Source organism: Lonchura striata, chromosome 1 (genome assembly GCF_046129695.1).
Source record: "Lonchura striata isolate bLonStr1 chromosome 1, bLonStr1.mat, whole genome shotgun sequence".
Lineage (NCBI taxonomy): Eukaryota > Metazoa > Chordata > Aves > Passeriformes > Estrildidae > Lonchura > Lonchura striata.
In genome coordinates this window covers 110,805,096-110,827,815 of record NC_134603.1, presented here as the reverse complement: position 1 = coordinate 110,827,815, position 22,720 = coordinate 110,805,096, and the positions used below count along the sequence as shown (strand labels likewise).

General features: G+C 42.1%; 1 protein-coding gene across 2 annotated transcripts in view; it reads left to right on the top strand.

Moving 5' to 3' along the window:
* BMPER (BMP binding endothelial regulator) overlaps positions 1-22,720 on the top strand; it is a 149,377-nt gene that overhangs the window by 52,225 nt on the left and 74,432 nt on the right. The window lies entirely within an intron of this gene.

Below are 22,720 nucleotides of genomic sequence, written 5' to 3'. Positions count from 1 at the left end.
CTCCCCATGTCCCCGTGTCCCTGTGTGCTCTCCGTGTCCCTATGCGCTCCCCATGTCCCCGTGTCCCTGTGTGCTCCCCGTGTCCCTGTGCGCTCCCCATGTCCCCATGTCCCTGTGCGTTCCCCGTGTCCCTGTGCGCTCCCCATGTCCCCATGTCCCTGTGCGTTCCCCGTGTCCCTGTGCGCTCCCCATGTCCCCGTGTCCCTGTGTGCTCCCCGTGTCCCTGTGCGCTCCCCATGTCCCCATGTCCCTGTGCGTTCCCCGTGTCCCTGTGCGCTCCCCATGTCCCCGTGTCCCTGTGCGCTCCCCATGTCCCCATGTCCCTGTGCGTTCCCCGTGTCCCTATGCGCTCCCCATGTCCCCGTGTCCCTGTGTGCTCCCCGTGTCCCTGTGCACTCCCCATGTCCCCGTGTCCCCATGTCCCCGTGCGTTCCCTGTGTCCCTGTGGGCTCCCCGTGTCCCTGTGCGCTCCCCATGTCCCCGTGTCCCCATGTCCCCGTGTCCCCATGTCCCCATGTCCCCGTGCGTTCCCTGTGTCCCCGTGGGCTCCCCGTGTCCCCGTGCGCTCCCCGTGTCCTCGTGCGCTCCCCGTGTCCCTGTGCGTTCCCCGTGTCCCTGTGGGCTCCCCGTGTCCCTGTGCGCTCCCCATGTCCCCGTGCGCTCCCCGTGTCCCCGTGGGCTCCCCGTGTCCCTGTGCGCTCCCCGTGTCCCCGTGCGCTCCCCGTGTCCCTGTGCACTCCCCGTGTCCCTGTGCGCTCCCCATGTCCCCGTGCGTTCCCCGTGTCCCTATGCGCTCCCCGTGTCCCTGTGCACTCCCCGTGTCCCCGTGTCCCCGTGCGCTCCCCGCGTCCCCGCGGGCGCCGCGCCCCTCAGCGGCTGGCTGCGGTTCCCGCCCCGCCAGCAGGCGGCGCTGCCGGGCGCGGCCCCGCGGGGCGCGCGGGGTCTCGGCGCAGTTGCCCAGCGCCACCTGGCGGCCGCGGGAGGAGGGGCCCCGCTCCGCAGTCCCGGCGCGTTTCCCAGGGGCCGCCTCAGAAACCAACATGGAAACCTGCTTGCGATGGCGGATTTTGTGCGAAAGACCGGGGGCCATAAAGTGAGAAGGAGGTCAGAGAGGTGGAGAGTGACCCGTTAAGATGGGCGATGTTGATGCCGCAGGGACTTGGCAGGGTCACCTCAGCCACGCCTTGGTGTTTCAGCCCAAGCCAGGGCGCGCATCGCACCAGGCGTGCCCTAGATCCATAACCACGCTGCAGGGACACGGCAGACAGGGCAAACAGACACCAAATTATCCCCCGGGCCTGGTGGAGCCCTGGGCTGTCCGTGTGGGGAGCAGAGGGGTTGAGCCTGGCCCGCCGCCCAGCCTGGCCCGGGGATGCTGGCCTTTGCAGCAGCACAGGGAGCTGCAGAAGAGCACGTTTGATGCAGAGTGATAAAGAAGGAGTAGTTACCCCTTGTGACAATTACTTGCCAATAGAAATGCACTGTGAGGGTCTACAGCAGCCTGGTGCTCTGCCCTTGAATTCAGCAGCTCCTAAGTAAAGAAATGGCCAACTATGACTAACTGGGCAATTAATAACAGACGTGTAATAGGAGCCATATTCAGAGATTCCAGCAGCTCTGGTTCTGCATGCAGTGAAACCCTGATTTAAATATAATTCCCTAGAACCTGAAAGTACTTGACCCTTTTTTTCTGTATGAGCTGACTTCCCAGCTGGTGGTGTTCCTGTGTGTGTATTTGTGCTAGTGAGGCCTTTTACGAGTGCTCCTGTTCTCTGCTTTCGCATCTCCCCATCATCATTTCTCTGGTAATAAAACTCAGGCCAGCAGGGTAAAATTGTTGGGTTTGATTTCTGGTGACGATGCAGTTTTTGAAAGAAACTTTTGCATATGCAGATTGATTAAAAACTGGCAATACTGGAACAACAGGCATTAACTTATGGGTTTTGGTTTTCAGCCTAATTAAAATTATAAGAGAATACAAAGGAATGAAACCTGAACAGTTGTGCGCTGCTGGGGAGAAAGGCAGTATTGAGTGCGAGTCTAGTGAGCTACAAGTGCTAAGTTGGAGTTGTTATTTATTATCAGAATGAAGATAAATGAAATCACCAGTCATTAACTCACAATGTGTAAAGAGCTCTGAAATTACTTTCCACACATGCAGACTCCCAAGGGGCAGCTGCAACCTCTCTGCCTCCTTGCAGCAGTTAGCAAGATGCAACAGCTTTGCTGGAGGGTTATCCACACTTGACATACCTTCTCTTACTGGGCAGAGGGCTTGACTTAGGAGGTGGTGGCTGGTCAGTGGGTGGGTCAGCTGGTCAGCATTCACATTGCCACTAAAATCACCATCTAGGGGACAAATTTAAACTACAACCTTAAACTCGATAATACTTCAATTTTTTTTGCAAGGCTGGGAAGGATTTGAGCGACTGGAGGCATTTGTAATCACCTGGAAAACAGAAAATGGTTTCTTGGTGATGGGCTTTCCTCTTTTAGACCTAAGGGGAAGAGTGCCGGAAGGCAATTACTCCTCTTGTTCTCTCAGGTGAGTTAGCAGGAAGATCCACCCGATGAAGTAAGTAATTAAGAGTGCCTGTCCAAAGTACTGTTAAAATTTAGAAGGAGAAATAGTCTATGCCCTAGTAATTCCCATTCATATTTTATTTCCCTCATCTCTGAAGTGAAGGGCCTGGGGATGGTGTAGCAGATATGTAGAATAAAACGTAGACTTTTTTTCCTTTTTCACTGTCCTTTCTCTCCTTTTCACTCTAGTAGAGAATGCCTTGCTAATCCTGGGAAGAAGCACCCACATGGATTTCTCTGGGGGCAGCTCTGGCTGCCACATGCTTGACTTTTCACGGGTAGACAAGAAGGATGTTTATTTTGAGTCATCACCAATTTACTCGCAATTGAATATTTTAAAAGAAATATCTCATCTACTTAGCCAGTGCCTTTGTGTTCTCTGGGACTCCTATGGACACTTTCTATTGAGCCTGCTGCTAAAATAACCTGCTTAGGTGCTTTGTGTATCTGAATCCTCTGTTTACTTGTTCAGACATAAGGATTGACAGATTGAGGCAGAAGAATGGTTCATCTGGGCATGTGTCTTGTCTCCAGCACTTCCTATAAGGAGGTGTTAATTTAATATTCTTCCTAATACAATATATCAAGTTTCTTCAAGTTGATTGTGAGAGATGCTGAGGCCAGGAATGTGATGATTAAAAAGCGTAGTAAAACTGTCAATTACAGAACCTTGAGTAGGCCACATCCCTGCAGCATTACATAGAGGCCCATCATGCAGTAAGCAGAAATCAGAGGGTCAAAGGCATTTTAGAGTTGGATATAGTTAGAAGAAACACCACGGGTTTGGCTCTAGGCCATCCCATTCCCGTGAGAGAACACAGTGGAAGGTAGAGAGGAGGATGCCATTGCTGTCTCATGCAGCAGAATCTGCAGCCTCTCTTCAGGATGCAGAGGGAGACTGGCTTGATTTAGAAGTAGAAAAAGTGCCTGAAATGTTGGGGCAGATGAAGGAGGTAATTTGTTATTTACTAAATGTTTAATCATGCATTTGTGTTTTGTTGGTTTTTTTTTTTTTTTTTTTTTTTTTTTTTTAAATTATTATTTTTGCTGCACTAATGCCATAGCCCATGCTTTCAGTACACACACTCTCTTAACCCTTGTTTTCTCTTGCTGGTAAGGTTGCTTCTGACTGATGTGGCACATAGTTACTGTACATAATGTTCTGTACTGTGGCACATATTTACTGTACTTTAACTCATCCAATATTCCATTATTCTCATATTAGGATATTAGGATAGGGATATTAGGATGCTCTTCATAATTATCAGCTGTCCAATGAGCTACTGCAGTGTAGCCAGAGCATAGCAGTGAGCACCTTCCTGGGTCACCTACAGAGATGACATTCCAAGAACAAGGAGAGGAAGGAGTGTACTCCAGGAACTAGCAATAACTGAGAAAACTCTGGCATATGGCATAATTTGAAAAGCACTTATGCTTTTAAAGAGAGGCTGTAACATACTGATGTTCGGATACCATTAAATAGCTACAAATGAAAACTGGACAAACATTACAAGTTCTGGGAGCTTGCATCCTGTGAGCAGAGCATGGCCTCATGTTGAAGGAGCAGAATTAAAAGTTCTATATGAACTTTGAGGTTAATTGTGGGTGATGGAACACATTATTTGTAGCTTTTAAAATGGGATAAATGATTTTGTGCTACTTCAGTGATAGCTCTAATGATGAAAAATTTTGGGAAGTGGGGAAGGTCCGTATGACTCAGCTACAGCTATATCCCTGGACTGGTAACACTTCTGGGGAAAATGGGCATTTGGCCAGCCAAGCTTAAGTATGAGCTCAGCTTCCACTGGGACTGCCTGTCCTGCTTTCTTGAAAAGCATCTGTATGCAGGACTTATTCACAGTGCTCTTTCCTTACTTGTGGCTTGTCCTGTTGGAGACAAAAGAGGAAGCTTGATCTGATTTCACACCTTATCCTTTCTCCCCACATGAAGACAGGCAAAAAGCCAGCAGGAGAGCAGCAAAATACATTTCAAGCTGGAACACTTTATTTCTTGCATTTTCCCAGGAAGCGTGGCTTTTCCCTTTTCTTGCACAGTATTTTCATGATCCTGAACATTGTCCATTAATCTGATATCCTTGAGAACTGTCAAAAATAGAACACTCATGTGAGTTGCAAGATTTATTTACCTTCCTCTGCAACATGGCAAATTCTCAAAAACACAGGAAATATATTAGAAGAACGGATCATTATACTGAGGAATTTGGTGAAAGAATGGTTACTTTTTTCCCCTGCTTCTCCTCCTGCAAATCAGACTATTAGGAACAATGGCAGAGGTATATTTAGCCAAGCATGGAAAAAACAGAGCAGAAATGTGTTTGTCTTTCTCTGTTGGTAGAAAGCACATAATTTCTGTGTAATTTGCAATGGTGGAAGTGGAACTGAGAGATGCCCTGAGCTATGCTGTACTGAGCTAGAGGGGAGGCAGGAGGTGAACAAGCAGAAGTGCATTTACTTGGGAAGATGAATGGGATCTGATAGAAGTCATTTTGAAGCAGCCAGAGAGAAGAAGTGGCTTCTTATGTTCTCAGGCAGGAATTCTCTCCCCAGACACAGTTGTTTGAAAACTTTGTTGGCTAATGAGAGCAAGAGACTCTCTTGTTGATGTCATGAGACTAGGAGAGCCTGAAGGCATCACCAGTAGGAATGTGTGAGTTGGAGTAAAATATGAATTGATTGCACCTTGGAGCAAAATAAACTACTGTGAGACACAGGCAGTGTTAGTGGTGATTTCATGCTGGGTGAAGCCAGCAGTGCCTGGGAGGCATGAGAATAGGGTATTTCCAGGCCAGAAAGATTCATGATATGCACTGGGTGGTGTTTCCCTTCCACCTGACAGTACTCTTTCTGTAATACGGTTTACATTCTCAAGTGGGATTGACATGACACTCAAGATCTGCTCTTGGGCTTTGAATTTCCAAATTCTAGAATTCTCTTTGTCGTAGCCAACATCATTCAGTTGTGGTAGTGGTTCCCTCTGCACGATGCAGGGTGTACATGACATGGTTAGCTGCATCTAAGAGGGTTCCAGATCTTCCACTGTGCTTCAGAGTGGGCCCCAAACAGTTTGCAAGCAATGGCTTTGGCTGTGTATGGGACAGCTGCTTGATAACTTACTTAATTACTGGGTGAAAAACAACTTTAAGCTTTAAGAACCAAACCAGGTGTTATGTGCTTTAGGAAAGAAGTAGTTTAAGGTAATCACATTGTTATTATCCAACATATATACAGTACTGGTCATGCTAAAAAGTCATATAGAATATTCTCCTAGGTGTTGTTTCCTCCCAGGTTCTTTTCTGGCTCATTTACGTGAAACTTGCAATATAAATAAGTCAGTGTGCTTATTGCTGCAATATACTCAAGTTAGCTGTTGATATACAAAGGATTCTACCCATGGTAACACAAACCATTGCATAGGCTAATTTGCACTGTGGACAAAGAGCTATGGCCAAGGTACTTAGTGAGGGAGCAGATACTTGTATAGTATGCAGATGAGCCTGTGGGAGAGAGCATTTTTCTTTGTGAAAGGAGACCTGGGCAACAGACAGATGTTCGCTTTGCCGGCAGCTGTGCTGGTTAAAATGTTACCATACCCAGATGCTCGATATTCCCATCTTGCATATGTTCCTGTCTCCTGAGTTCTGCCAGTGGAAGGGAGCCAGAAAGCACTTGCTAAATGGGCTCCAGGCAAAATCAGCTGCATAACCTCAAGCAGCTGGTATAGGTGGCTTGAGATAACCGGACCATGTTTTCCTGAATCTCACAGACTTGGCAAACTTCTGAGGATGCGATAGGATCCAGCTGGCAATATTCAGATCTAGAAAGAAACCATCATCTGGTGGTCTTAGAATTACAACTGCAAGCCTTATTCTTGCTTATCCCTTCTCTTGTGTTGGTCAGGAATGAGGTAAATGTTTTATACCATCTTCATGGGCCTTACATTTTTGAATGGTAGGAGGCTTTGTTCAGGTAATGAATCTTACTCAGGGCTTCTTCAATTCATTTGTTTTTTTTGGTCTCTCTGTAAGATTAAAATTCATTTCTTGTTCCTTTCATCACTCAAAGCAAAACTGGAATAAGAATCCTAAGCCAGCCCAGGACTGAGTATGGAGGACTTTGAAGTGATGGGGCCATAGAGAGGCTGATTTTGCTTGTTGTGTTTGACATTGTGAGTTCTTACCTGAGCAAAGCATGATCCATGCTCATCTGCACTCAGCCTCCCCTCCAGCAGAGTGGATAGGTGCCTCCTGGAAAAGAGTGGGCAGAAGGTTACCAGCTCATGGTTCATCACTATAGGCATTTGGAGGTTCTCAACAGAATTCTGCTGTGTGCAGGGAAAGCGTTTTTCTAACTAAACTTAGAGATTCTGGCCACCTCCCTGAAGCTGTCTAGCCATCTTGCCTAGCTTGAATCCTGGGGAACAAGCAGCTGAGTGAAAGTAAACAAGGTCTGGTGTGGCATCAGGGAGAGAAGACTCAGCTGGGGCTGGCTCCAGAACAGAGAGGGAAGAGGAGAGCATCATGGCATTATAATTGGTGCTGAAGTAATGTAAAACAGGAAAAAAGGAAGAAAAAAGAAGCATAATTCAGACCTGTCTTGATTTAATGAGATTGTTATGGAATAGACTGACTCTGTTAGAGTTTGCCAGAATAAAAGCAAAGAAAAAAAGAAAAAAGGAAAAAGAAAAAGCACAGTTACCATCTATCAAATTAGAAGTGTGTGTAAAAATTACATGAGGAGTCCAGAGTTTGCCTCAGATGCAATAATAGCCTCATTATCTAGAGTGATAACGTGACTGATTATCCTTCCTTGCTTCCTCTTAGAAGGAAGGGAGGAAAAAGAAAAAGAAAGAATAGTAATACATCTCCTGTTTCTAATGCTGATATGCAATCCAAAGGGATTTGAGCCAACTTGGAGTGGTCTTTGAAACCAGCAGTAAAATTAATTAAGAAAGTTTGAGAGGGCTATGGATAGAGGGATAATACAGAGAAGATTTAATTTAGCTTTGAAGAGGAGCCCTTCCTAAGCAAGTGCTTCACATTTGGGTAGAGGATGAAATTTCTAAATAATCCCATTCTCTGTACATTTATTTTGGTTGCACCCGATTGTTTGAAACAAGTGAGTTGAGGGGGAAGGTCTCACATGGAAATTGTAGTGCTGTTATCGAGAGTGATGCATTATCTTCTGTGTCTTCACTTTAATGACAATTCTCTTCACTTTAATGACAATTCTGGTCCATACACTTACTTAAATGGCATGGAAAGAATAGACAGAGGGATGCTCCAGGTAGGAATTTCCCTTCATTCTTATTTTGCTGTTTCTACTTCATTTATGTATAAGGAATGAGCTGTGTCATACCTGTGCCAAATCAAGAACCCTATGCTGCCTCTCCTAAGACAACTCTCTTGCTCATCCTGCCTCAAGAACACCTGGGACACAGTGGGCATCTTACCTTGAAAAACAGAGTAGATTTCAACTTAGATTTTGAGTTGTTTTGCTCTTTGCATACGTCTTAATTAGTGCGGGGTCAGACAGTTTGTGCTCACAAGTACCATCTGAACAACCTTATTGCATGTTTTTTACAATCCTTGGGAAAAAGGAAAGTTTCAAAGAGTTGAAAATGAGCTTTTTGTCTAATCCTGTTTTCTCAATGCTAACCAGGACTTGCAAGTGTACAGGATTTGGCAGAGCTCTGATCACACTGGCAAAAAGTTCAAACTGTCCTTTTTTTCTGCAATCTGAAAATGCATGAGAGAAAAAACATTTTCTCCTAAAGAAATCATAAAAATATTTTGAAAATAAAATCTCTGCAGAATCTTTGAACCACAAACAAAAAATGGTGTTGCCAATCAGACTCCCCTGGTGTTACTGCAAAAATACAAGGTTACTGTCAGTCAGAATAACTTTTCTTTTACATTATATACATGATCAATCCTAATAATTAAGATTTCATGAATATTAAGCATAGCCATTAGAAAAAATGCTTGTCCCCCACAGAAAATAGTGAAATAGAAAGCCCTTAGCAAATGCTGCTCTAAAATTAGTTTAATTTGGACACAGAATTGCAGAGATCTCATGCAGACCTCACTTGGCAACTCTTAGTTTCTTCAGTCTTCTGTTTCTATCATTGCTATTTTTAGCTCCATCTGTAAAAATATGTTTTTGCCAAGGAGCAAAGGCAGGATAAATTGCAGAAAGCTTGTAAAGAAACAAAGAGATCACAAAGCTTACAGGACAGTCACAGTTGCAGTTTTGTTAAGCTGCTTCCCATTTGTTCCCTGGCTTTGTGGTACCTGTTTTGATAAGAGGGCTGCCCAGGCAAGAACTTGGTCTTTAAGCTTCTTTGCTTATGCTTAAAGCCTGCAGCACATTGTTTTTACCTATGTAAATAAATTACTTACTCTTACAGGAGAAGATCTGCACTGCCCCACTCCAAGGGAAACTAGGAATATTTTGTTAATTTAATGATAGTACTTTGTACAAAGTGCCCCTATAGTGGATGTGGGCAGCCTCAAGTTCTCAACTCATGGCCTGCCCTTTCTGAGACATATTGCCTCGGCACACTGCCATGCTGAGAGGTCAGTGTGGCCTGCAGGCAAGCCAGAAGCGATGTCTCATCTCTGGCCAGCTCAAATTGTTGAAATATAGAGATTTGTCAGCACCTTTCTCTGCAACCATGCTGGAGAGTTTTTACTGTCACTGAAATGTTTAGGATAACAACCTAAGTGTCATCTGAATGAAAAGCTGCTGTGGAGAGCAGCTACCAGATGGGGTAGGACAGCTTTTGGTTATTCAATATAGGCATTTTTTGTGCAGTTTAATAGAAAACTTTGCTGCTTGCTGTTGTGCCAGGAAGGTATAGATCTTCAGTAGTAAATAATTTAGCATGTCTGCAAGTGCTATGAGAATGTCTTGGATAGTTGCTGGGGATGATGTGGAACAAGTTAGTGACATGTAGGTGGATTTTGCTCAGAGGGACTTTTTAACCAGTGTGGTCCATCCTTGCAGGAACTCTAATTTGTTCCAACTAGTCACTAATTGTAAGATGGTTTATCTTGAGTTGCTGATGGTTAGCAGACACCTTCTAATTGCTGCTTGTTCGTATGTCTGTTCATGGTTTGATTGTTCAGAATTATCCTTGAATGATGTTTTCTATGGGAATGCATTTCAGTGGGAGGCAATGTGAGTACTGCAGAGCTCATCTGTGGTGTAGGAAGTGTTCCCTGTGTGTTTGTAGTGAGTAAGGGCTTCATCTGCTGTATCTACTAACAGTACTTTGTAAATGATTAAAAGAACAACAATTACTGTACTAAATACATGCAAATGAATTATAGAAGTAGCTGGGTGTGCCAGAAGGCTGGACTCCTTGAATTCAGTAGAAAAGTTAGCTGTGTGGGTTTTTTATTTATTTTGTTTTGGGGTTTTTTGTTTGGTTTTTTTCCTGTTTTTTAAATATATTTAATCTCCAGTAATTCCAGTAACTACATAAAGTATTTTTGTATTGCATGTCATAACTTTAGCAAATACTAATTCACAGAAGCAGAACAGTCAGGTGGGAGATTCCTGTCAGGGAAGTGCAAGCCTTCCTCATTGCATGGGAAATGGACAGTGGAAAATGCTCTCTATGTCTAATCAGACCTAACATGTGTAGTACCAGTGACGTGCTAATAAAAGTGTCAGGCCCTGGGACCAGTAATTTACACCCATGTTTTCAGATTCTCTACACAAAAAAAAAAAAAAAAAAGAAGAAAAAAAAAAAAGAAACTCATTGTGGATGAAAAATGATGTGTGAATCTGTAAGGCTAGGCTGAAAAGAAGCAGATGCTGACATTTCTAGAATTAATATTTTTCGCCTTAAAGACACATCTGTCATCAGTCTCCACTTTGTAAGAGTGGAGGAGCACTTATCTAAATAAACATGGCAGCTGTTTTATATGATGGATCTGTTTTTTAAATAGTAACAAAATATTGTATCATTTTGAAAGGTATAGCAGCCATTAATGTTAACTTACAATAATAGCTTGGTGTGTGTAGCTATTCTCTGCTACAGAATAATTTCAAATGACACTTTTTCACATAATCAGAGAACCACCCTGCATAAGTAGAGGGAAGATTAATAACTGAAAGTGTGTGCAACTGTGAGCACTGCAAATAGTGAAAACTTGCTAAGAACAGAGTTCTGGATTCTGTCCTGCAATCTCAGGAGCATGTTAAATAAAATCAAGAGTAGGGAAAAAAAGACAGGAACTTTCAGAGAAGTAAATTATCAAAGTTCTCTGTTTATGGATGATGGTTGCAATGTAGATAATAAACTTTTTTTTTTTTTTCAAATGTCTTTGCTTGGCCAATTAACATACCTTTTTCTAGTACTTCAGCAAATCCTGCACATAAAAATGTGTGTTTCTGTTTCCTATGAGAGCTTTAATGAGTAACTTTACACTGATTTTAAGACCATTTTACATCATTAGACAGGTACAAAGAAGACTTAACAAGGCCAAGGAGACACCTACACTTGCAACCAAACCAAGATTTTATTTGCTTGCTTATTGTTTCTTTGAGGTACTAATAATGGTTTTTGATGATGAAGCAGAAAGCCAAGTATAAGATTGCATTGTAATTTGCATTTCCAATTGCATGTGGTGTGACCCCCTTTCTTAGTTTTAATATAAGTATTTTCTGTAATGTAAAATGCAGAAAGATCTTCTTCCTGTGTGAGAAGTTCCAGATGTGAAAAATTCTTCTTGGGTACATGCCCCTTTCACTTGGTTCTGGAAACATACTCCTTCTTTCTAGACAGCCTTATGATTCATAGGTTTTTTTTTTTTTAATTTTGACTGCTCTGTACTTCTATTTTGAAGTGCTTTGGTTAGCAGGACATTATTTGAAAGGTAGGTACAAGTGTTTCCACCTATTCTGTCCATCTTTTTGAATGAAGTTGATAATGTGCTGTCACCTTGGGAAGAATTGAGATATGGCCATCCACTTTGGTAATGTCACGTGAGCTTAGCTTGGAGATAAGTTCCAAGCTGCTTAGCTTGCTGTAATGGGGCTGACCAAGATCAAGAAGAGCATCAGGCTTTTAGGCAGGTACCAAAAGAGCTGGCTTGCCCAAAATACAGCCAAGTCTGGTGTGCTAGAAATGCCTAAATGGCACCATCTTTTGGTAGAGACTTCACCATGTCTAAGGTGTCCCTGAGAAAATTGCTATCTAGACATCAGCTTTTCACAAATGGCAAAGGGTGCCAATGAGAAACTGTTAACTAGCAATAGGATCCCATCCATAAAAAAATGTAATAACTAGATATGAACTTTATTGTGAAAAAATTAGAAGCAAAGTCTTGGGATGTCTGAATGTGTGTCATGGTGGGGTGTAAAGGATGAATAGATTTCTTAAGGTTTCATCTACCCTCTCGCCATGAATGTGCAGATTGCTTGCAAGCTAGGAATGAGAAAAAAACCCTCCCTATTATTCTTCTATCAGTCTTGCTAGCCAGGACTGGAAAATATCAGCATTTGCTTCTGATTCTTCTCTAAGTCATTACCCCTGGAGGAAGGAGGAAGTGGCAGAGGAACTCTGACTTGTAGATGATCCCTAATCAAAATGCTTCCCAAGGCTATTTGTGGAGAACTGCAGATTCCTCAGCACCCCTTGCTCAGGCTTGTGTTTAAGACTAAAGCATGTTACTTTACCTTGATCACAAACCAGAGTGTGCCCTACCCTGGGGTAGAGCCAAGTCACATCTATAAGGATGGACAGGTCTATGTAGTACAAAGCAATGGAATTATGCACAGTGGTATTACAAATGTTGCTACAGATAGGTGCCACTGGCTGACAATGAGTCTAATCCTATACCATTTTGGGTAGATTGAAGGTACCCCTATGACTATTTCACTGCAGGAACAGTTTCATAACCTACTGGTTTAATAAAAGTAGCCTAGTTTTCCTAAAACTTTATTTTCTAAGAAATCCTCTGAATGAGCTACAGGTTACCACTTTCTCTTGAAGTTTACCTCTTTCTCACATAATATTTTAAAGTGTATTTTTAACTCACTTTGCTAAGTGCCTAGGACAAACAGGATCTCCTGTTAATGAAAACCTTTGATGGATGCATTAAGGAAGCAGTGTGTATGTAATCCTATATTTCCTGAGGTTACCTCACCAATATACATGGAGCATAACATTCAAGGAGTGTAGATGCATGTATAAAGGTCTTGTAAAAAGCTAGAAGTAGTGTCCTTACTACAACTATGACAGTATGATTTATTTCACCATGGATGTTCTGCAGATACCAGTGTGCTTTATCATCAGACCTTGAGGCAAGGTCATTAAAAAATTGTAGAAATAACTGGTGAAGGATTGTCTCAGCCCCGCGCCCCCCCCCCCCCCCCCCCCAGTACTTCACTGCCCTGAATCACAGAAGGAGATTTGTTCTCTTTGCTTGTGAATGGAACATTTATTTGATGTGAACTATTCTGGTAGGCTTTGACCTAGTAACAACTTTTCAAAGTTGAGGTGTGTAGGCACCTGCTTCTAAATTGTGTAGTTTTTGCTCCTCCAAGAACAATCCTACTATGTTTTACTCATTTGCATCCCAAAACCTGAAGTTTCAAACCATTCAATGAAATGATGTTCATATTGTCTACAAGAAAGTATCTGCTGAATAGAAAGCCTTTACTTTGTATCTAGATGCCAGATGTTAGAATCTGGGTATTTGGAGATTTAATTCACTCAAGTCTTGCAATTTATTACTGCAGATAACTTAAGGGGAAATATTTAAAAGTAATGCTCTAAGGCAAAGCTGAGTGGATACATCTGTAGAGTTTCTGGTTGTGACCAAGTATTTTAAAGAATGATGATGAAGTGAGAATCAGGACTGTCACCTTTCTCAGGGTCACAATGGTACTAGTATTCTGTGTGTGCAAGGAACACACTGGGGATACTGGAGGGATTTAATAACTGTATCTCTGTGAACAAGCTGTTCAGAAGGAAAAGCTGTTCTCAGAAGGGAGATCAGTACTGCACTGTAATGTGGGAGCTGGAAGTGGGGGTGAAGGGTGTCGTTGATTTTTGCCAAAGTGTGGGGTTTACAGGAGTACCATTTACTGTAGGATGTAGTGAGAAAAGCTTGTGAGGTACTATCACAAAGCTTATGCTGTAGAAAAGGAAGTCAAAAAATGGAGAAAAAACCCTTTTGTGCAAGTTTATCTTATGAAACGCAGATGATCTTAATATAAATATATTGTGGTAGTGGCTATCATTTTGCAGGCATTGAGTTAGGACTTTGAAACCTTATGCAAATGCACTGGTGGTGTATACACAACTGTACACCCACTGGACTGTGCTTCATGTGTTCTTGATGCCAATGAAAACAAAGCAGGCTCCAACTGATTCAGGGGAAAAGTCATGGCTGCAAGAAGCCAGGACCTGTTTTACAGAGCTACTGCTCTGCTTCTAATAACTGAAGTTAGGAAAGTCCCTTGGATTTAACCCTAACTTTCTTATTATCTGGAATAGGACATGAATAAGCTGAAGAAGCTTGTTAGTGGTTTTTAATAGTTTTTCTGGCCACAGACAGTTTCCAGTTTAGCATGTTTTATTGCAATTTTTCATAGAAACAGTTCTTTTTAGAAGAGAAATAAATAATCATGTGGCTCACAGCAAAGCTTCCATAGTCACTGGAGACCTCTGGTGCAACAGCTAAATTAATCATGAATAGCTGAACTCCCTTTTGCAGTAGTGTGCCAGAATTGTTTCCTTGCCAATGTCTTTGCTTCCCATCTGCCGTCCCTACAAAGCTGCAGCTCTTTTCCCCCAAGGTGGTGAAGAGCCCTCTTTCTGCAGTGTGCAGCTGCCTTCCTGGCCCCTTCCTGCATAAGTGGCTATACTGTCTCATTTTTCACCATTGTCTGTGCAACTTCTGGGACTTTTGTTCATAGTGCTGTCATCCAAAGTGGACTGAAAATCAGTGGAAAGACCCCCACTGGGTTGTATGACCTTTGGGGCAGTGCATGCCTACATCTTGCCTTAAAATCCACCTCTTCCCCCTGGTGTATATGTTTTAATCTCCAACTTTGGCTCTGTTTGAGTGTGCCCTGTGCAGCAACTGGCAGGGAGATTAGAGGGGGAAGTATAGCCTGTATAAAGATGTCTGGTTCATAGAAAACACCAAGGTATGTGGAGGATAGGGGCTGTGGTACCTGAGCTTGTGGCATTACTGTTATGTAGCTGCCTATTAATAATGAGCTATTTTTAATTTCAGAAGTCTAAAGCCTTTTGATACTATTACCCAGCATGGACTTTAAAAGGCACAGTGACAACAATCAGTTTAACAAGACCTGCAGCAAGGAAGAGTTTGATTAGTCAGTGAATGAAAGGGCAGCAAGGGATGAAGATGATGTGAAGGGATTCAGACTAGAGGAAAAACTGGATTTGAGATGCTGGCCAGTCATCTGCATGCTGAAAGCAAGAACTAACCTGCTATGTAGCATTAAGATAGAAAGTGTATTTGGTAAATTTGAGAAAAATTAAGGTAACTTTTGACACAGTCTCTCACTGGGAAAAAAAAATATGAAAAGCATTGATCTGTTGCTGGAAATAGTGCCTGGGATAATTAAAGAGTCCACAAAGGTGCCTGTGGTGCAGTGTGAATCCAGCCATCCTGAGTTTTTGATACTGTTGTTTCTGGTTTTTTAAATTTTTTTCTTAACTTGCTATCAACTAGCAGAAGAAGGAATAGATTACATTGTTGGAAACTGCCTTCTGGATGCAACTTCAGAGACATTAAAAACCACCTAATGAAAGACAGAATAATTTTTGGGATGCATTACTTCTGCTTGAAGAAGGGACTTGTTGAGAGAAACAGATCTAACCCTGGAAAAAGCCTCAGCTGTCCAGGACTGTCCAGGAGGAGGATCAATAAAATAACAGCTCTTACAGCAGGGCAAATATATGGGCTGCATCTAAGAGCATCCAGCACTTAGGAGGGTTGATAGCCAGTCTGGAACACAGGTATTATGAATCATTGTAGGTACTGGGAGTAAAAAAACCAACACAGGAATAGCATAAAGAAAAATGCCTCATCTCATGGGGAAAATGTATCTGGTATGGGACACAGACCTGTCTTATGTACCCCTGTCCCTGTTAACCTAGGAATAGAGATTATGTTCCCAGAACGCAGAAACAGAGAAGGTTTATTTTATAGATATGTGACACTTGATGTGTCCTGTCTGTAAAAATCTGTTTTTTTCCAACACCTCCATGACACAAGCGCTGAATGAAAGGCAGAAGATCTGGGAGATTCTGGCTGGAAGGCCAGCTGCTGCCTATCACTGTAGGATGCTTTCTGGAGTTCATGCTAAGAAAGAAATCGGAGGCTCTCTACTCTCTGCAGAAGTCTGGTGTTGAAAAAAACTTGTAGGAACTTAATGTCCACGAGATTTTAATGTCATTTTGATTTTTGCTGTTTTGTCTCTATATATTTTTTCAGAGTAATCCCTTGATCATTTGTGGCTGGAGCTGGTCAGTGATTCACAAACTACAGGTGTCCCTGGTTTCCAACTGCATAAGCCTTCTTTCCTTAGGAAAAGAAGGGACAAAGTATGCACCACAATTAAAACTTTCAGGACTTCTAAGAGAAGGGAGGCTATTTACAACATTGCTTTCAACAGAGCCAAGAGCTCAGTATTGAAGCCCTAGAGGGAAGATGGCTGCTGGCTGTTCAGCTGTGTTACTTTGCAAGTAGGCTATTGGGTCAGCAAACAATTTAATTTCAGCTGGATTGTGAAGCCAGATGCAATATCATCCCAGCAACACTTCTGCATAGTGCTGTTAGACTGGAGAAATATGGCCAAATGCTGGTTGTACTGTCCCCCAGCTGAGAGCAGAGTGCTGTGACCTCCTCCAAAGAGCCCTTCTCCAGTTCCAGCAATTGTGAAATTTAGGATCAGTGTCTCCGCCTGTGCATATCTTAAAGAAAATTACCATGCAACCCATAATTTCATGTTCCAGAATGGTCCCTTTCACCCAAAGCAGTAAATACCCTGGTCTTCCACCCCCTCCCACAGGACACTCAGTGCAATTAATGTTTTTATGAAACTTGAAAGAAGCAGGACCAGCAGCTCCCCAACAGTCTGATTTCAAAGTGGAGAGCTATATTCCAGAAGAGCAAACTTCAGACTCTGGGAGGATGCTGGGATATTTCAGCAAACAAACAGCAACGCTCTTCCCTCTATTGAAGAGAAATCTATTTTCTTAATCTAATTAATCCCAGGAAAAGTGGCTCTTGTGAGCTGGAAGGGATGCAAGACTGGATAGACCTAGCACCTACTTGTCACTTTGTACACACTGTATTTGGTTAACATAGTGCATAATTTGGAACACATAACAGTATTTAGAGCCCTCATTCTTTCCTAAATAACTAATTAATGAATTAATGTAGTTAATTCTTCAGCAGATGGTTACAATCATATACACAGTAACTTCCAAAGGAGGGAAACTTTTTGGTCCTTGGTTTTAGATCAAGATCTTCTAACTCTGACACTTTGCAACTGCACTTGCAATTTGCTAGGAACACAGGGACATGAATTTGCATTAGTTGGAGACAAGTAGTCAGAGTCTTTTGTTATTGCAGCTTGTTGATGACAAGGACTGCACACCTAACAAGGTGTGTCATTAGGGTGCATATGGAAAGGTGCTGGAAATCAAACTTTTATCTGCTGAAACTGATGGAATTTTTTATGCTTCTTTTGCTGTGTCAAGGAATGCATTTTCATCACACTGAGATTAAAAGTTGAAATAATTTCATTAATTGTGCCTTTGCTTTGCTCCAGAATTGGTTTAGTAATTTATTCAGAAGAATATTTTATCTTATTATTTCTAATTTGTGTAGATTTTTAGGTGATTTTTAAGCCGTTTAAGAAAATTTATTTATATTCATGCCAATCTGTATGACCTGGTACTAAAATACATGTGATCTCTGTAGAGCATTGTTTCACATGCAGTTCTTAGGACACCACTTTAGACTGTCACCAGGGCTACTTTCTCAAGCCTTCCCATAGGAGTGATATTGCAAAAAATAGGATTTGAGATTTAGATCCAAAGTTTAAAAATCAGGCACATACAGTATAAATACCTGCAATATAAGTACTTGCTGTTTTAAATTGAAGCTCAACATCTTCCTATTCTGAATTTAATCCAACACTTTCTAGAGAGGCATTTTAAAAATCCTAATCTAGACAAGTAGATCAGGCTGCAATGATGTGGGGAGCTCTGGCTTGTCTGTCTGATTGATGTGCTGACTGCTTTTATGCTGTGAACTATATTGCTACTTTGTTAATTTCCTAAAAACCTTCTTCCTCCTGTGACCCTTCCAGGGAACTCTCACTGTGGATGACATGGCTGTTTCAGGGGCCCTGAAATACTGTGTAGGGGTGAACTTATTTCCAGAGGCTGTCCACCCCATGCTGCACCCAGCATTCTTATATGAAGTGGAGTTTCTTTCATCTGATTTGGGAGAGGACACCTTTCCAGATTAAATTTCCAGATTCAACCCACACTCTAAGTACTGCATCCTCTCCGTTTTGTACCTGGAGTTTACTTACATGGCACATCAGAGACTGTAATCTGATTGTAAACTCAGGGTATGGGTTTTCAAGGCATGTGATTCCAGAGGCATTTTGGAGATGCTTGCATAGTACATGTTGCTGACCTGGCTTATATTCTTAGTACACGTTTGGGAGGTAGTCAAAGTCTGTATTATCACACAGTAGTTAATAAGTTAGACGGAGCTCCTGGAGGCCACCAGGAGTATGCAAGCCAACACAGTGTCTAGTTCACCTGGGAAGCCCTACACACATCAGCCAATACAGTGTAAAGAAATGAGTCCTGGAATGCCAAAATATTTTTTTTAATTCCAGAATGGTAATACTCAGGTAATACTTATTGGAATCTCAACTTATATGTCCATCTCTTTATTGGCATATGTCTATTTATTGCCTTTATGCCTTTGCTGTCACAAAAATGATAATGTTTATTATTATGTTCATAGTGACTGTAGTTACTTGCACTGGGGCGGAGTAGTTGAAGACAAACAGTCACACTGTTGTGCGTTTATTTGGCTTCTCTTGCCACTGGCATGGGGCAGACTTGCTCAGTAGTGACCCAGTTGAACTTTCAAAGATTTTTTTTTTTCATGCTGGTGGCATAAAATCTTTCTTCATAGCTGGAGACAGCCTTGAACATCTGTCTTAGTTCTTACAACAACCCTGCTGAGTCTACAGTGCATGTCTGATCTTTCTCGTAATGTCTGGAATATGTATCCCAGAGTTAAGAGAAATGTTATTTTGATTTTTTTCCCCTGTAAGGATAGGCTCACTAGTAGCAAATGAAACCTTTCACACTTCTTCTAGAATGAAAGTTAAAAATAAATGTTTACAATCCACTGAATCCTAATGCCAGTCAGCACTCAGACAAAATATTCTGCAAAATCAATGGAAATTTTACTTCTGTTAGAGGATGAGAAGTATTTCAAGTACAAGGTAACAAAGGGCAAAACTAAGGAGGAATCTTTTTTAGATGATTTATAGGTTCACTAAAGCACAGAGATGAAACCTGAAAGTCAAATAGAAAATGATATACCCACAAGAAACCTGCTTCTTGATAATACTGATGTTAACCTTTAACCTTAAAAATCATGCATGTAAAATATTATTAACATTAGACATGCTCATTATCAGAAGCAAACAAACTGTTCTACTGGGATTTCATGAGTGCTTTAAAAATCTGCTGAAGACAAGCTATTGGTGGTGATCACTTTCTTGCCTTCATGGTAGATGAAGCCCAAGGCTCTTGGGGATTAATTACAACAGACTCCCAACGTGTAGACATTTTTTCGTCTGTCTACCCCAGCACACAGGCTGCACACATGCTGTGCACCAGGCATATGCATAGCCTACCCAGAAACTTTGCACTTTGTCCTTCATCCAGTGCGTCCAGCAGTTGATCACAGCCTGGATGGGTGCGTCTCTCAACGCTGCCAAGTTACTTGTGTCCTTATTGAATAGCAAAATAGCATAATTGAGGTAGGGCTGAGCAGAAGTGAAAGGATGGCTAGATGGACCAGCTCCATTCTTTTATTTAAAGAGGCTTTGTTATCTGTCTTTCTCAAAGATGGACCTCTTGTGGGAGCATTAGAAAGTGCTGTTTCATCTCCCCCTCTCTTATGTCTTCTGAGAAAGCTGCTTAGACAAGACAAAACCCCAGTCCACACCACCTGCTGAGATGATGCTTCAGAGCCTCTTGGTTTTTCTTACAGATATAAGAAGAACATAAGAATATAATCCAGGTCAGCCAGAGGTGGCAGCAGGAGATACAGTGTTTTTATTTGTCTACAAGGTGGAAAGTGAATATTTTCTTTGTAGACTGTAGATTTCTTCCAAAATCTGTTACCTCCAGAAGACTGTGAACTGCAGCAGCCTCCTCTGATTCAAGTTTCATGTTAACAATTGCTCAAGGATTTATTTGCCTGGATCTTGAATAGCATTTCTCACAGGAAGCATATGTCACTTGTACTTTATTGGTCTGTTCTGGCTTCCAATTCAGGTTTGGTTTTACTGGAAGAACTGGAGGGTATTGCTTCTGACCTGGAGCATTCTGGCTGCCTGGGAGATATCATTCAAAGAAATGTGAGCTAAAAGCTGTAGATTCAATTGAGAAGTGGAAGAAGAAAGGTGTTCTCTGTGCAATTCCCATCCCAGTTTAGGTCATCCAAAGTCAATCTTCTTCCTCTCCAGAGTTATTTTTTGCATTGATTTTGGGTTTTTTTTGTTGAACTTTTGTTGCACTCATTTTTTTCCTACACAGCTCTATTCCATGCAATTTAAAGCACTGGCTGCACCAGCTGCTTTGAAAACAGGTATTCTGAATGCTTTGTGGGTCTTGAATTATGATGACTGAGGCTTTTAAGAAAATATAAATATTGTGTGTGTTTTAACATTCAATGAGTGCCCAATGAATTATCTCTCTTAAGTTTGGTAGAGCGGGTAGAATTAGTCTTACTTTAAATGGTATGGGTTGGTTTGTTTCAGACTGTTTTTCAACTTTCACTAGCATGGGAGAGCCTCTCTGGGACAGCAGCAAGTTAGAAAATAGTTTGGTGTTAAAAGGCAGCATTCTAGCTGAAAGCAGGAGTAGCAGTGAGTTGAAGAGACAGGTGGAACTAATCTTAGTTTTGTGCAGAAGGGCAAGTACAAAACGTAAGGCAAGAGCCATAAGCAAAAGGCTCAAGTGAGAAAATATTTTACATTATCCATGGCATTTTGTATTTGTAAAGATACATATGCAAGAGGCTACAAAGGCTCTCAGTAGTGTGCTAAGCCTGAACTTTGATTCAGTTCATCAGAGAAGCACAACTCCATGGCAGTTCTGCAGAGCCACAGCTTATGTGAGTATTAAATGCAGCAGCAAGATTGCGGGAAAGGACCTGTGCTCACCATGTGTTGGACTATTGCTTTATCTTCACAAAATCCTAGAGTAGCTTAGGTTGAAAGGGATGTTAAAGATTATCTAGGTACAATCCCCCTGCTGTGTGCAGGGACTGCTTTCACTAGACCAAGTTGCTCAGTGCCCCATCCAATCTGGCCTTGAACTCTCAGCAATGGAGTACCCACTACTTCTCTTGGCAACCTGTTCCAGTGTCTTGCCACCCACTCTGTAAAAAATTTCTTCCTAATACCCAATCTAAGCCTACTCTCAGTTTAAATCCATTTCTTCTTTTCCTGTTTGAAAATGCTCTTCTAAACAGTCTCTCTCCAACTATTTTGGAGGCTCCCTTCTGGTACTTGAAAGCCGCAATTAGGTCACCTTTAATCCTTCGTTTTTTCAGGCTGAACAGTCCCAGTTACCTCAGCCTTTCTTCATTATCTTCCATGCATATATCCCTGATCCTGTCACCAGTCTGGCTGAGACATCCATGCTCTGCTTTCCCTTTTGCTGAATCGTTACCAAAATTTGAACTTTGGCTTCTTGTACCCTTTTTCCCTGGGGTGAATCACAGCACTACTTAAGAGAGTCCTTCTTTGTTGTTTTCTTACATTCTGCACCTGTGTCTCTTCTCACAGAGCTATTCCCTAAGCATGCTAAGGAACATCACTAAAGAATTGATTTAGTTTTGTCAAATTTCTGGTCTGACCCTTAATTTAGAGCAGTCATTTCAGTCTACAATAAGCTCTGTGTTTCTGCATGCTGCAGTGAAAGAATTACGAGCAGTCCTCAGCCATGTGCACTCAGGATGCTTTGGTAGCCCCATGGGACAGGTAGACTTCAGTGTCTGAAAACTTATTATAGAACGGGGCTACAGTCAGTATGTTATTTTCTCTGCAACAGTAGGTCTGCCTATATGTAAAAGCTTTTACATGATTCACGGAGGCCATTAGGAATGGAGTGGTATGCCATCATTTCAGGCACAGAGCTCTTCAAAATGAATGGCTTTTTCCATCTCTCCCCTGGGAGCTCCGACAGCCATTCAGCATGTAGGTTGGAGGATACTGTTCATAAGCCTTCAATCACAGTATCAAGAACACAAAGTTTATTGCTGGGATGACCATGCAGCTCTGAGTGATAAATAAGGCAAGACAACTAGATTAAAAAATCTGACTTTCCTTGCTGAGCAAAAGGTGGACTGATTTTTAAAGTTTGGCGACCTGGACCTTTCATAAACATATGGAGCACATGTTGGTAGAGGGTACCATGGTACTTAACACGGTATTCTGAAGGTGTGATGAAGTAGTCAGGCCACAGAGCAGAATAAGAAATAATATCTCTTTTAACTGACTCAATCTTCGATGTTTCCTGTGCTTTTGTCTCTGTTTCTTTTATTCATTGATACACCAGGATATACTCAGTCTAGGCTGCTTTATTTTTATTTTCTTTTTTTTTTTTTTTCCCTCATTCCTTCCCAAAATTTCATATAGCCACTTGGTTTTCAGTTCTGTGAACAAAGCAGACCTTCTGGGTTTGCATAGTTGGCCTTGGAGGCTAAAAAGAATATGCTTTCTTAAGTGCATTTGGCTTCTGAGGTCACAGGCATAGTGGAAGAACACCTGCTCTCATCTTGCTTCAGCA